This window comes from Perognathus longimembris, chromosome 2 (genome assembly GCF_023159225.1).
Source record: "Perognathus longimembris pacificus isolate PPM17 chromosome 2, ASM2315922v1, whole genome shotgun sequence".
Lineage (NCBI taxonomy): Eukaryota > Metazoa > Chordata > Mammalia > Rodentia > Heteromyidae > Perognathus > Perognathus longimembris.
In genome coordinates, this window is record NC_063162.1 from 15,767,666 (window position 1) to 15,783,450 (window position 15,785).

The window sequence follows — 15,785 nt, forward strand, 5'->3', positions numbered from 1 at the left end:
TGGTTTACAATGGGGACATTTTCAAGATTTTGTTTAGCTACCAAAGAGACATGTGTTGGCAATATTCTATTTCACAACCAGGAGTGGGACATGGGTGTTTTCACTGAACTACATCACTGAGCCCAGGTCTATTTCGGACACTTCTCTGTATATATTTCACAATAAGAGGTTTAAAAATGAACCTGCAGTGCCTTATCGATGGCAGCTGGCATATAATCATCTTCTTTTGAAATGTGCCTCAGTTTAGTAGCTCCCAAACCCCAACCTGGGGGGACATCTGAAATAAAGCCTTTCTACCCAAGACCCAGAGACTCTGTTCCTTGGCACCAACCCAGAACTCCTATGATCGGAAAGCTGCCTGTGAGGATAATTTGAGGCAAGTTTAGGGGCCACCAGGCTCACGTAAAATGCAGTTTAACTTCATGTTTTCTGTGGCGTTGGTTCTTATGGCCTGCGGAGATGCTCTAAAGGTCCCTCATGAGACAGAAGACTGTTGTATGTGCTTTGTTCCCTTACTACGTGTTGAACACAGCTCCAGCCTTTATTTACCTTCCTTCTGGTCTTTCTACTGCTTTGTGCCATGGAAATAAATGTATGCAAATATGTTGTTTAACATGTCCTTTAAACATTATGTGCTCATAAAATTAATGGCAGCTCCTTTTTCCCTTTAGCTTTTGTCTTTTGACACTTTCTAGTGAATGAGAGAGAGAGAGAGAGAGAGAGAGAGAGAGAGAGAGAGAGAGAGAGAGTATACTTTGCAGGAGCCAGAGCTGAGCTGTGAGTAGGGGACTCACACCCACCTGTGGGAATGGATGGACCAGCATCCTATGGAATAAACACAGTGGCAGATAGTTTCTCTCCCTGCTAAGAGGGCTGTCACTGTGCTCGGGGGAAAGGAGATATCCTCCAAACTCATCCTTGATCTAGAGCCAGCTGAAAAGCCATAGTGGTGGAGGCCCCACCTGGAAAGGAAGGGCAGAAGAGCTCAAGTATGGGCTGGCATTTCAGGAGAAAATGAGGGCTAAGTACCAGCCTAGGATCACCATGCCATCTCTCCAGTGCATTCAAGAAGCCGGCTCTGAGAGTATCTCAGAAACGACACAAAGCACAGTTCCATTGCTGCCCTTGCTGGGAAGACAGAAGGAAGGGGCAGGAGTTCAGGACTCACTTTGCAATTTGAGTCTCAGGAATGCATAAGAAGCAGCAAGAGCAGAGATGCTCTATTGAAATTTGACTCATCCTTGGCGGTTTATTGTGTTTTCCCCTCTCCTTCTGTGACACAGAGGAGTGAGGTGAGTAATGCTCTGCTCAGTGAGAGAAAAATAGATCTCCAAATGCCTTCCATTATGCTAAAGGCCTGTGTCACCAGCTGCGCGGCAGGGGGTGTGGTCAGCATCCATTAGCAGGGGGAAGATTCGGAGCATCTGACTCCCTCTGTTCAGGCTATTTGTGGTTCAAAAAACTCAGGCAGGAACTGAAAGCTGATAAGCACAGAAGAGTCTAAAAGCGCTGCTGGGGGTCTTGGGGGATCGGCCAGGTCCTGAGCCCAGTGTGTGGGAGTACCCAAGGCCACACAGGGGGAAACAGTCCTACTTTCAGCTGCCTTGCAGGTGCTTGTCCCACCCCTTCCCCAAAGGTGTAAGGATGACCTCTTCCACTCCCCAAGAAAGGAAAGAGCTAACATTTGTGGAGCACAAAGCATTTGCCCTATTTCATTTACATGTGTGTACCTGCACACAGTTGAGGAGTGCTCTCAGTTTATCCTTCCTCAAAGGAGGAAAATACGCTTCAGGAAGGTTCTTTCACTCTCATGAGCTCCCTGGCTAAGGCAGGACCACAGACAAGGCAGAAAACAGCTTTAATTATACACATCCAACTTTTGTTATTTGAGCAATAAGTAAAAATGCAGTTAGCTGAACAAGAAAAAGTGAAGAAACGACTATCTCTGTTGCTTCATTTGCTTGCTGGGTGGACTGTCCAGTTTCCGAATCAATAACCCCAGACATTCTCTGAGCATTTGTGTTACTGTCTAAAAGGAGGAGGAGGAAGTAAGGATGTGGTCGCTGCTAGAGGCAGAGGCTTCTTAACAAAATGGCATCAAGTGCAAATCATAGGTAATTATTTTGCAGCTTCTCCATTTCCTACAGAAACTTTAAAAACAAATAAAATCCCCATCTTCTCCTATGCAGTCCTGTCCGCCCCGCCCCCCCAGCCTCAATACATTAAGTCCTAATCTATCAGAAACATATTTTTTTCCCCTTCTGGAATTCACCACATTATCCTCCTACCCAGCTGGCTCTAAGCTAGGGAGAAAAATAAATGTTTGTCTCAATGGCATTTTCTTATTCAGCTAATTGATTTTTTCAAATCCCAACAATGCTTGAACATCCAGCCACCTAATTACCAGCAGCTTTTTATTTGTGCTATCATTAACTCCACAGCTGCCTTATCAGTGACAAGTGGGACCACAGAGATGCCAGCCACCACTGCTCGTTTCTGAAAGGAGGAACAGACGTCCAGATGGGTTTCAGGGGGACTTCAGTGGAAGCCGGGGGAAGCTGTGCGGAATGATGTTGAGCTGGAGGCGCCCTGGAGAGCACCGGAGGGCTCAACCCTTTCACTTACAGATGAGGAAACTCAGGTTCTCAAAAGATTAAAAGACTTACCTAGGGTCACACAGCTAACCACGTTCAGAAGCTCAGGCCTTCTGGCTCCTTGGTAAGGAAAAAGAAAGTGCTAGAACTGGGGCTTAAACTCAGGTCCTTATGCTCTCAATTGATTTCTTTGCTCAAGGCTGGCATTCTACTACTTGAGCTACATCTCCGCTTCCAATTAGACATTTTTAATTGATGTACACATCCAGAAAAGTGTGATGCACTGTATTCACAAACTGCTCTCTGTTAAATGGCAACTCCTTTGTACGAACACTTAAAGAATACAAAAAATTTTAGAATACCTGTGCACATTTTAAGTGTATAGTGTAAGTAATTATCCTTACATGAAGACCTTCATGGAACCACCCCAGGTCTAGGAACTGCTGCTAGTATGGGACCCCTGATGTTGCACTTCCTTCCATTGCAAAGTCTCTTCTCCAAAGTAACCACATCCTAACACCATAGACGGGTTGAGCTGGAAGCTTCATGGGAAGCTTGGCTCTTTGGACCTAAAAACCAAGCCTTCTTCCAGGGAAGGCAGTACATGCCTGCTATCCCAGAGGTAGAGATAGTAGGAGTAGTTTGAGGTCACTTGGACAAAAGCAGGGAGACCCTATCTCAAAAACAAACTGGGGCCAGGTCCTGGTGGCTAGCATCTGTAATCCAAGCTACTCAGGAGGCTGTGATCTGAGGATCGCAGTTCAAAGCCATCCCAGGCAGAAAAGCCCCTGTGACATTCTTATCTCCAGTTAGCCACCCAAAAACAGAAGTGGAGCTGTGGCTCAAAGTGGTATAACATTAGCCTTGAGCACCAGAGCTCAGGGACAGTGCTCAGGCCCTGAGTTCAAGCCCCATGACTAACAAAACAACAACAAAACCCAAAGACCAAAAAAACTGAGCATGATGGTTTAAACTTAAGTTTCCAGCTACCTAAGAGGTAGTAGCAGGAGAGCTAAGGCCCAATGCCAATCCAGGACTGGTGTGTGGCTTAATTAATAGAGCACTTGACTAGCAAACGGGAGACCCTAGACTCAATCCCCCATACTGCCCAAAAAGAAAGAAAAGAAGGAAGGAAGGAAGGAAGGAAGAAAGAAAGAAAAAAAGAAAGAAAAAAAGAAAGAAAGGAAAGAACAAAACCCTTCCTTTTTCATAGTTTGTGAAGAAAACCCAGACATATTATGGAGCATTTCATCTCCTTTGAAACCTTTTGAACTCTATGGAAGTCGGGGTCACACAACATTGGATGTGCTCAATGCTACTAAATCATTTACTTGAAGTGGCTAATTCTATTTTATATGATTTTTTTGTTTTGTTTTGTTTTTTGCCAGTCCTGGGGCTTGAACTCAGGGCCTGAGCACTGTCCCTGGCTTCTTTGTGCTCAAGGCTAGCACTTTACCACTTGAACCACAGCGCCACTTCTGGCTTTTTCTATATATATGGTACTGAGGAATCCAACCCAGGGCTTCATGTATATGAGGCAAGCACTTTACCACTAGGCCATATTCCCAGACCTTTTATATGATTTTTTTAATCTCTAAAAATAATCTCTTAAGATATACACCTTTTGTTGTAAGTTTAAACTAAAAAGATTTATCCTACACATTGAAGCAGTGCTCAGTGCCTGGCGGAAGTTTCTGTCATCTCTGGATGCCTTTCCCCAGCTCTGTTCCTCCCGCCAACTACTCCCCTGCCCCCCACAGAGGGGGCCCTTATCAGGGTCATCTTCTCAAAGCCAATGGTCAGTTCTCTATCCTCATCTCAGTTCTCCTGTGGGCAGAATCCCACCCAGACAACAGTGTCATGGTTTGTTTTTATTTTTTGCCAGTCCTGGGGCTTGAACTCTGGGCCTGGGTGCTATTCCTGAGCTTCTTTGACTCAAGGCTAGTGCTCTACCATTTGAGCCACAGTGCCACTTCCAGCCTTTTCTTTCTTTTTTTAATATTTTATTTATTTTTTATGTGGTACCAAGGAATTGCACCCAGGGCCTCATGCATGCTAGGCAAGCACTCTACCACTAAACCACATTCCCAGGCCCACTTCCAGCCTTTTCTGAGTAGTTCATTGAAGGTAAGAGTTTTACAGGCTTTCCTGCCCTACCTGGCTTTGAACTATGAGCCTCAGATCTCAGTCTCCTGAGTAGCTAGGATTATAGGCATGAACCACCAGTGCCCAGCCATGGTTTAAAAAAACAAAACAAACTCATGTCTAGGCTTTGGGATGCCATGTTAATTTGATTGACCTCTTCCTACTTCCTTTCTCATTCTTCTTTCTCTCTTCCCTTATCTGAACACTGTAGGAGAAGCATAGGGCTCTGTTTGTGATGCTGTCTTCTCTCTCCTTTAGTTGGGTGACCTCATCGTGTTCATCTTGATGTCTATGATTTATAAATAAGTATCTCCAGATTGAACATCACCCCCAAACTTCAGGCATGCTCTGTCCTATGGCCCATTTGTCATCTCTGTTTTAATGTCTCACACAGCCAAGACTGAAATACGGATTCCTTATTCCTAAACCCCACTGAGGGCTTCTCATTTTTTAAAATGACACCAGTATTCACCTTAGTTCTTGGGCTAAAACTTAGTCATCATGATTGAATCATCTTTTTCATCTCACTTCTAACGCAAACTACATCCCATTTCCTCTTTTAAATGTGTCCCGCATGAGTCCCATTTCTTCGTTTCTATCACCGCTGCTCTCCAAGGCCCAAAGCCTTCCTGACTTACCTGGATGATCATTCTCTCCTGAGGTCTCTCTTACTTCCATCTTGCTTTCCTTCAGTGCTACCTCCACCCAACAGCTGGCATCATGCTTTCCAAGGTAAGATGGGGTTTCACCCACACACTGTGCCTGCTGTGCTCACAGTGAAATCTAAGCACTCACAAGGCCGAGAGGACTGACCTCCCTGGCCTTGCTGCTCTCACTCGTCTCCTCACGCAGGACACTGCAGCCCACTTATCTTTTCTGTTCTTCTAACCAGGCTGCTTTTGTTTTTTGTCTGTCTTTATACTTGCTCTTCCTTCCTCCCAGAGGAAATGTGTAAGCAGTTGCCTTTTCTCATTACATTGTTATGGCCTCCACGCCAATGTGGCCTCTGTTGGGAGAATCTGCCCTGCTCTGACAGCAGGCATCCATTACTCAATCTTCCTGATCATTCATTTTGAGATCTAAATTGTTCTTAGACATTTGTCCTTGACTTATTTAATGGTGGTCTCTTCTTGAAGGAGTGGAAGCTGCTTGAGGGCAAGGACTCATATTCATGGCCATCTCCCTAGTATCTGGCAGCAGAAAGTACTAGGTGAATATAAGCGAACCATCTGGATCTCATGAAACTGATGGGGAAAAAAATCACATTACATATTATAATACTGTTATTTATTGTTTCAGGACACCAAGTCACAGCCCATGGAAACCAGATTCAGGCTGCCTTAAGCCATAGTAACAGAGAAGACAGACGTGGGCCTCTATATTGGTCTGCCTTTTATTTCCCCGAGACTGGGTACAGTTCTGGAGATTCAAGGGCACAGTACTGGCATCTGTTGGGCTCAGCTGAGGACTTACATAGCAGATGGTATCAGAGTGGTAGAAAGAGAGCTATATGGTGAGGCTGGTATCCAGAAAGGGAAATGGCGAGTCTCACTCTTAGAACACCTCTCTTGAGAATGTCAGGTGACCTTTCTTTAGGCCCCAGTTACAGAGACACCACCCTAGCTCCCAACCCTCCTGTCTCCCAGAGAAGTGAGAGATGATCCATAGCTTGTACAAAGATTACATCTAAGGCTGTCTTGAAAGCACATCTGCCCCTGTCTTTACATCGAAAGTATACTCTTGTTGGTTTCTTTCTTGTAGGCAGAAGGCCTGGGAGCCAGTCCTACTTCTCATGATTGCCACAGTCAGATCTAAAGATCAACATTCAATAGGTCATCGGTTTCCTTTACTTCCAATTTCATTCATTTATCAAAATTACCTTTCCTAATTCTTTCCAATAGTCATAAATGTGGGGACAAAGTATTCTTCATGGCCCTCTGTTGTCATAGAAGATGTAGCCAGAAGAATATTTCAGTCATAAGTAATAAAATTACTTTAAATAACAACAAACATTTACTAGTACCCATATATTTAGATTGACTCAAGCTAGGTGCTAGTGGTTCATGTCTATAACCCTAGCTACTCAGGAGGCTGAGATCTGAGGATCATGGTTTGAAGCCAGTCTGGGCAGGAAAGTTGGAGAGATTCTTATCTCCAATTAACCACCAAAATGCTAAAAGTGGAGCTGGGGCTCAAGTGGTAGAACACTAGCATTGAGAACAACAGCTCAGGAACAGTGCCCAGGCCCCGAGTTCAAGCCCCAGGACACACACCTACACACCAGATTGAGGATTGTTCAATCTGTTCTGGCATCCTCCTAAGAGTTGTTCCTTTTGGAGAAGGAAGACAGGGAGGGAATGAGAACAATCATAGGGCAGTGGCCAGTAAAATAAGGATAAGGACAGAAGAGGAGGTGAGCTTCCCAGAAGAATAAGACCCCTCGGACCAATCAGACTTCTAACTGACACAGAGGGTAGGGTAAACTTCTACTGGAAGAAGGGTGGAAGTGGGTGTTAGGAAGTTGGGGTGGATATGTAAATACCATGAAATATACTGTGGGTATATAAAAATGTAAATATTAGAAAGCCCATCACTTCAAAAAAAAGTATATTTTAGTCCATGTGATCCTTCAGTGATGGTATAGCTGTGGTTCTCATTTTCTGGTAAGTTCAAGTGACCTGCGGTGATTCCGATTCAGGAGTATGGTATGGTTCTGATGACCAGCCTGCATTGCTCACCGACTGGCAGATAAACAATAGCATCCCACGGGTATGCCAACAAGAATTCATCACAGTCTCTGCCCTGAAAGTTTACACAAAACATCAAGATTTTAACATATGAGCCCAAGGAGTTCAGAGGAAAAGGTCCCTATGGGCTAGTAGCTTGGATCCTGGGAGACTGTGGGACCTCCAACGATGACTAAGACTTGAGAACCAGCACGAGCAACGTAACCAGAAGGGCACAGCATGAGCAGGGGTGGAAAATGAAGGAACATTTGTCACATTCATGTGTCATCTTTGTTAGGGGACAGACTGATCTCTGGTTTGTTGACATATTAATTCATGAGGAAAGGAAGTTTTCTCATCTTGAACCAACACCTAGAGAAACTGAGGTTTGTTTCCAGAGCTGGATGATATCAGTGTTATCTGATATTGTTGAAACTATTTACCTAGCTTCCTCTTTGAGCACAAAGGGGATTTTAAGAGACACCATTGGGGCTTTCACATATTTTATTTGTTCAAAATCAGATCCACGGAGTGGAAAAACCCTATGAGATCACCTCTGTGCTCTACCTAAGCCATGTGGGGGATACACAATCAAGTTAGATCAGGAGGTATGGTGATTCTTTCTCCATGTAAACAAAGATCAATCCAATCAGACCCAGCCAGGCTGCAAAAGTGATTAGGAGGAAGGATGGAAACAACCTGAGAGTGTGGAGGAAGTTTGTACGTTGGCTGGCAATTGGATTCCATTTAAAGATTCAATTACTGACAGATTCAGAACAGAACTTCCTTTAGTGAGTGTGGTAATGCCAGGCAGAGGCCGGGTGCTTTGCTGATGGCACAGAAGGTGAGTCATTCAACACTGGCTCCTTCCGCCAGGCTGAGACAAATGTCACCCACTTAACTTTGATGGATATACCTTATGCATAAAAATACGTGGACAGATAGTGATTTTTTTTAACCTCTACCATTATTCCTCGTTGTTAACAATATCATTCCCTTTGTTGGTGCTATTCCTGCTGCTCAAAAACTGCTGTGTAGTGAACTCAGAAGATCTCCCTCATGCTAATTGGGTTTCTGAGTTACATCTGGGAGCAGGCATTCCATGGCTTGGGCTGGACTGGGAATAGTGCCTTTGTTAGATGGAGCTGGTGTCCCGTTGAGGTAGAAAGGAGCAGTGGGACTCCTGGTGAGTTCAGAGGGACACTAGGCTTCCCTCTTGTAGGAGAATGCGGTGGGTGGGCACCAATTCCTAAAAAAGAAAATACAAAAGCAGGGAGGAAGATAAACTCCATTTGGGTTATGTATGTAGAGTCTGTGTCTTCTTTTGCTCTTAACAGTTGGTCAAATGATTATAAGAAGGAAAAGTAATTCCTTCAGTGGAAACTAAAATAAAATTAGGAAGCACACCACTGTTAACAGAATATAAGAGAAGGGAAAGTGAATGTTTTTAAAAATCCTTTTGTCCCCCCTTCCCCCAATATTTCTTTCTTCAGTTTGTTTTGTAACCCAGGCTGGCCTCAAACTCATGGTCTTCCTTTCTCAGCCTCTTGAGGGCTAGGATTACAACCAATTCCACAGTGCCTCTACCCATAAAAGTCTATAAATACTCAATCCTGCATTTATTATCTATAAAAAGGCTATTTTGGGAAAACATTTATCCCTCCTTTTGTGGGATTTGTTTTGTGCCTATCCTGGGGTTTTAATTCAAGGCTTAGGCACTGTTCCTTAGCATTGTTGCTCAAGGTTAGCATTCTACCACTTGTGCTGTAGCTCCACTTCTGGCTTTAGGGTAGTTAATTAGAGATAAGAGTCTCATGGACTTCCCTGCCTGGGCTGGATTTGAACCATGATCTTCAGATCTCAGACTCTTGAGTAGCTAGAATACAGGTGTGAGCCACCAGTATCAATACTTATTTGTTTGCTTAAAAAAAAACTCGAATGTCTTCTGATTTACTAAATAATCACTAATGTACAAAAAGGTGGAGGAGTGTTCTTCAACAAAGGAAATGCTTCATCTGCATACCTGAAATGCTTATGCATATGCAAGCTCCCCATAGCCTAAAATACTTATTGAAATCTATTTGCGACAAGCACATCTTCTACTGAAGTGTCCAGACATTTTAGTTTTAATCTGAGGAAAACCAGGTAACAGTTTCAAGGTTTCTGATTTGAGTGTCCTGTAAGAAAAGAAGCACCAGAGATCCCCAAATATGGTGCAAAAGAAGTCTGCCTTCCTCTAGACTGTAGTGGATGCTATGACTCACTGCAAGACTCCTTTACAACTTGGAGCTACACACACACACACACACACACACACACACACACACACTTTTTTTTCCTTTGGTGTGGTGCTAGGGCCTCGTGCTCAGCTAATCTCTCTCCCACCAAGCTCTGCCCTATCTCCTGCAGCCAGCTCTGTTCAGACCTGAGGTACTTATTCTCCCAGCAGGGACAATGCTGGTGGCTGACAGGCTCTCAGCTGATCTATAAGATCAGTTCTTCTAAAAGAGCAGTTGATCACTTAGTTGATAAGTTAGACACGGGTAAATATAAAGCCCTGGACTCCTAGACATAAGGGGTGGGAGATCTCAGAAGGGCCAGCCCAATTCCCCAGCACCACATATACAGAAAACGGCCAGAAGCGGCGCTGTGGCTCAAGTGGCAGAGTGCTAGCCTTGAGCGGGAAGAAGCCAGGGACAGTGCTTAGGCCCTGAGTCCAAGGCCCAGGACTGGCCAAAAAAAAAAAAAAAAAAAAGAAGGGCCAGCCCAGCTCCAGAGCTCCTTCTATGGGATTGACGAAGGCCCCTATGGCAACTACGTGGCAGCTCACCATCTTCCCATCTCCCTCACCAGTGATGTTATCAAACACACTTTCTAACAAATCCCTTGCACAGAAATCTCAGAATCCTTTTCTTAGGAAGGCCAACCTATAAAATTCATCAGGAGTTGGGCGCTGGTGGCTCACACCTGTAATCCTAGCTACTCAGGAGGCTGAGATCTGAGGATCACGGTTCAAAGCCAGCCTGGGCAGTAAAGTCCATGAGATTCTTATCTCCAATTAACCACCAGAAAACCAGAAGTTGCACTGTGGCTCAAGTGTGGTTCAAGTGGTAGAGCACTAGCCTTGAGCTGAAGAGCTCAGGGACAGCGCCTAGGCCCAGAGTTCAAGCCCACAACCAACAAAAAACTCATCAGGACCACAAAGAGCTTTTCATAAGTAGTAATTATGGAAGAGTGTATGTATCCCTGTAAAGTTACCTATTACATCTATTGGGTTTGAACACAATGAACCACGCTTTCCATTTATGTATGCACTCCACAAAAATGCAAGCAACAGAAAAATGGTCTTAAAATGGCTTTGGAAATAAAATTCATAAAATGTATGAATTGTTGCAAGGATACACAAAAACATGTACCAGAACCAAAATAAGAGCTGAATAAGATGACCTGCAGTTCTTCATTTGGACACACAGGTTGTTTTTGGTTAGTAAGTCAGAGTTTGTACGATCATATGTATTTCCTCGCTCTTCTCCTCCTAAACTACTAGGCCATTTTTATTCACTAAAATGCCCTCATTATAGTTTAAATAATCAAATATTGGAAGATACATAGATCATGACTGCCACCTAATGGAACTTTGGAGTATTAAATCTCCAATTATGTAGGTTTTGTTGTTTTTGTCCACCCCCGCCCCCCAACTGCTAGCATAAATAAAATGGCTAATTGTAGCTATGAGAAACTATGAACCACTAGTGTTGAGAGGGGAAAACTCTGAGCTCATTTTAGCTTCTGTAAAAAGTCACTTAGCTTCTCCTTTCCTTTCTACATGTGGCAATGCATGTCCCAGCCCAACCATGGTTGCTTGGTTCAAGTAGCCTTCACAAATATTATTCTGCCCTTTACAGTGGTGTGTTTCTGTAAACCTAGCATCCAATAGTCTAATGCAGGAGTATTATGAGTTCCAGGCCAACTCGGCTACGTAGTGAGAACCCTCCCCTTCCCTAAAATAGACAAAAAGATTGTTCTACCAGCCACTGTGTCATAATAGGGATAGGAAGCATTCTGCCCTTTTTCTCCTTTCTTTAATATAAACTGCAGGTTATCATTGAATAAGGGGTGGGGAATATCCGGATAAGGAGGACACTTTTAGGGGCTGTGATGCCAAGGAATCAAATGAATTTCAGGTTTTAAAGACTCTAAGGCTGCAGCAGCAGCAGCAGCTATTTGAGAAAGCCAAATAGGGAAACCTTCCCCCAACAAAAAAAAACTACAACCACACTCCCGAATGACATTAGCCTTCTGAAGAATTTAATGCAGTTTCCTTACAGATGCCCCACATTCTGGATCTGCAATTCTTACTACAAGGCCATTCTACTTGCTCCCCTGTGTCGTCTTTCTTATAAAGTGGAAGCTGCCTCAGAAGGCTTGATTACATTCAGGCGAGCACTTTTGGTAGGTTTACTTCTTAGGTAACACTATTATTTTAAGGTACACTAAGTCAAGAGGCATTTAAAGTCAAGTTTTCCTGTAATTAGTTGTGTCAAGTTTGGTCACTGGGTTAAGTCTGTGTCCATTGAGTTTCTTCATAGTATTGTGCTTACTAAGAAATCTGGAGTGTCCTTTGCATTGGGTAATGCCTTAACTCTATACAAACATCTTCCCTTTCCCTATTATCTTTTACTAGGTGGGCCTTAGCTTCTATTGATGGTCTCTGCTTCAAACATTGGGAATCACAAATGGGGAATTCTCCAATTCTCACTCCATCTACATTTACATGACACTATATATTTTTTTTTCTGGTCCTGGGCCTTGAACTCTGGGCCTGGAAGCTCTCCCTAATCTCCTTTTGCTCAAGGATAGCACTCAACCACTTGAGCTACGAAACCACTTTGGGTTTTATCTGTGATTAATTGTAGAGAAGAGTTGCATGGACTTCCCTGCCTGGGCTGGCTTTCAACCATGAGCCTCAGACTCAACCTCCTGAATAGCTAGGATTACAGGCATGAGTCACTGGTGTCCAGGACATGTCACATTTTTTTGTTGTTGTTGGTTGTGGGACTTGAACTCAGGGCGTGGGCAATGTCCCTGAGCAATTTTGCTCAAGGCCAGAGCTCTACCACTTTCAGTCACAGCTCTACTTCCTGTTTTTGAGTGGTTAACTGGAGATGAACCTCATGGGAACTTTTCTGCCTGGTCTGGTTTCAAACCTCAACCCTCAGATCTTAGCCTCCTGAGTAGCTAGGGTTACAGGCATGAGCCACTGGCACCTGGCATGACACATCTTTTATACAAAGAAAAATTCCTTTCCCCCACACTTTGGACTTAAGAAGTTTAAAGTATGTATTAAATTAAAGGCTTTGATAATCTAGTAGTTGTTGTTATTTTTAGTGACCAAAATGATTTGTCTTCGGCCAGAGTAGTCTCTGTAAGCTAGGCTGTGTGGGATTAGCTGGGGGTATTTCTTTGCTTCTTGGCTGGCACTCTACCAACTGAGGCATACTTCCAACCTGTTAAATGGTATTTAGATATAATTACCCTCTAATGGGGTGATATTATTTTTATATATTTATGTATTATTAAACATATTTATATATCATATAAAGCATATGATATATAACATATGAACAATCACATAAACATGATATGTAAAACACATATATTTAATATATTGTTTAATAAATAAGTGTATGACATATAAATACAACCAAATATATCATAGATTAAAATATACTTAATATACTACATATTATATCTAAGTATATACACTTAATAATATATAAAATATATTTCATAGAGTAATATCTATATGTGAGTCAGGCATTGGTGGTTCATGCCTGTTATCCTAGCTACTCAGAAGGCTGAGATCTGAGGCTCAAGGTTTGAAGCCAGCCAGGGTAGAAAGTCTGTCTTATCTTCAATTAACCAGCAAAAAGCCAGAAGTGGGGGTGTGGCTCAAGTGGTAGATCACCAGCCTTGCCTTCTTTTGAAGGTGCTTTTCTTCTCTGCATACACCCCCATAGCCCTCAGTGAGTCAGTCACATAACCTGAAGAGCAAGAAACGATGTTAGTTTTGTGCATATGATTTGGACAGAAGGCAACCTGAAGAACTGAAAATGCTGCAGAAGGCAGCTCCAGTAACAGCAAATTGAAGAAAAAAAAAAGGAACAAAATAAAGATGTCTTCACTGAGCTTATCTGAGAGGAGTGCCTTCTTGTGAGAATGACAACAGACTCACAACCCTTGGTTTTTTTCTAAAGCTGAAATAAAATTACACACATGGGGGAGGATGAGAAGGGGAAAGAGGGAAAAGGGCAGGAGTACAAAAAAAATCTGACATCCATTCTACACCTTTAGATGTTTGTGCATCTATTCACAACTTGTGTACAGTGTACTATTACAATCAGTAGTTTTGGAATACAAATGGAAGTATTTACCACTGTTTATCATTACAGACTATACCTGGAACTGGCACTGCTGCCTCATGCCTGTAATCACAGGGGACTAATTATTGTTTGAAGCTAGTGCAGGCAGAAAAGCTAGACTCCTACTCCAAAATAATCAGCAAATGCTAAGCTGGAGGTATGGCTCAAGTAGTAGACTACAGCCAAGCAATCAAGGAGGTCCTTGCATCCAAATTTCAGTGCCATATAAAAAAAAGAGATACTATAATTTGACCGAGGTCTCTTTGCCAATAGTTCTTGAGACCGTTTATCTGCTAAGGCTTTCATTACTAAAGAAAAGGTTCTAATATATCATAGTTATATATCATGTCAAGGTGAGGAAGCTCACACCTGTAATCCCAGTTACTCTTGAGGCAGAGATCTGAAGGACCAAGGTTCCAGGCTAGCCCCATAAAGACCAATTAGGAAATTGAGTCATGAAGGTTTTAACTAAAGAGCAGAAAGATTGAAGGACTTGGACTTGCCTCCCTGCTCTTGGCCCAGATCCTTTTATGTATCTAAAGATGGAATATGAAGGGTTGGTTCCTGCCTTATTACCCAAGGCCAAGGAAGACAACAGGTGCATGTGAACAGGCTTGACCACATGCCTGTCTGCAGGCAGGTTATTCCAATCTGGGACTGGCCCAGGACACCACCCTCGGTCCCCTGGGGACAATAGCCCCTCAAACCAGAAGAAGCATTTCACTTGTGGGCTTGGCCAAGGGCATCGCCCTCGGCCCTAAGAGACGAAAATCCCATTTTCTGTTTTCTGCTTCCTTGTTAAGCCCTTTATAAGCCCATCCCAAGATCCAGGCACAACCTCCAAACCCCGCGGGAAGGTCTGTGCACCCTCCTTGCTGTTCCTCAATAAACAGTCCTAGCCAGTTGACTAAAGTCTGGCCTATTCCTTTTCCGTTCTCCTCCATTTTCCCAATAAAGATAACACAACAGACCAGATCAACTTTAATGAAAAATTGGAGACGCTACAGTGACCTGAGGAGAGTCAGGAGATACAATGCATAATGGGGGGCAGGGGTGGAGGGACTTAAGTAGGGACTTAGGCAGCTGGAGAGTTGCAAGGAATTTCGGGACATACCTTGAGAGTTAGTTTGTGGTAAAGGCCTGAAGGAGCCTGGTTCCGGGAACCTATGGTGTAGGTTAATGGCTTGGCCGAAGGTAATTCAGGTGCAGTCCTACCTGAGGGGTAGAATTGGGCTCTCACATTTACATCAAGATTCTGGGCTGGAGAATTTCGGGAAGGTAGTAAGTGGGGCGCAATGGGACCAATGTAGAGTTACGACAACAAAACAGATTCTAGCACTACCCTCTCAGCCACCCCAACCATAAACGGGAGCATCTTCGTCTAGGCCTGTCGGAGGCAAAAGCTGGAAACCTTGTCTCAAAAAAGGCCTGTCTACGGGCTGCGAATATGGCCTAGTGATAAAGTGCTTGCCTCCTATACATGAAGCCCTGGGTTCGATTCCTCAGTGCCACATATATAGAAAAAGCCATAAGTGGCGCTGTGGCTCAAGTGGCAGAGTGCTAGCCTTGAGCACAAAGAAGCCAGGGACAGTGCTCAGGCCCTGAGTTCAAGCCCCAGGACTGGCAAAAAAAAGGGGGGGGGAGCTGTCTAGTAAGCGCCAGGAGGTGAGTTCGAAACCTCAGTACCTCCAGGGGGAAAGGGGTCTGAGTTGAATCACCTCGCAGGGCTTGCTGAAAGACTGCTGGGCGCCCCACTCTCCCCAAGTTTCTGGACCCGGGTGGTCTAGGGTGGAGCTTAAGGACCAGAATTTCCGATACATTTCCAGGTTATGCTGACGGCGCCGGTACGGAGGCTGCAGTCAGTCGCCACCTGCCCACCACCATACGCCGAAGGCCGA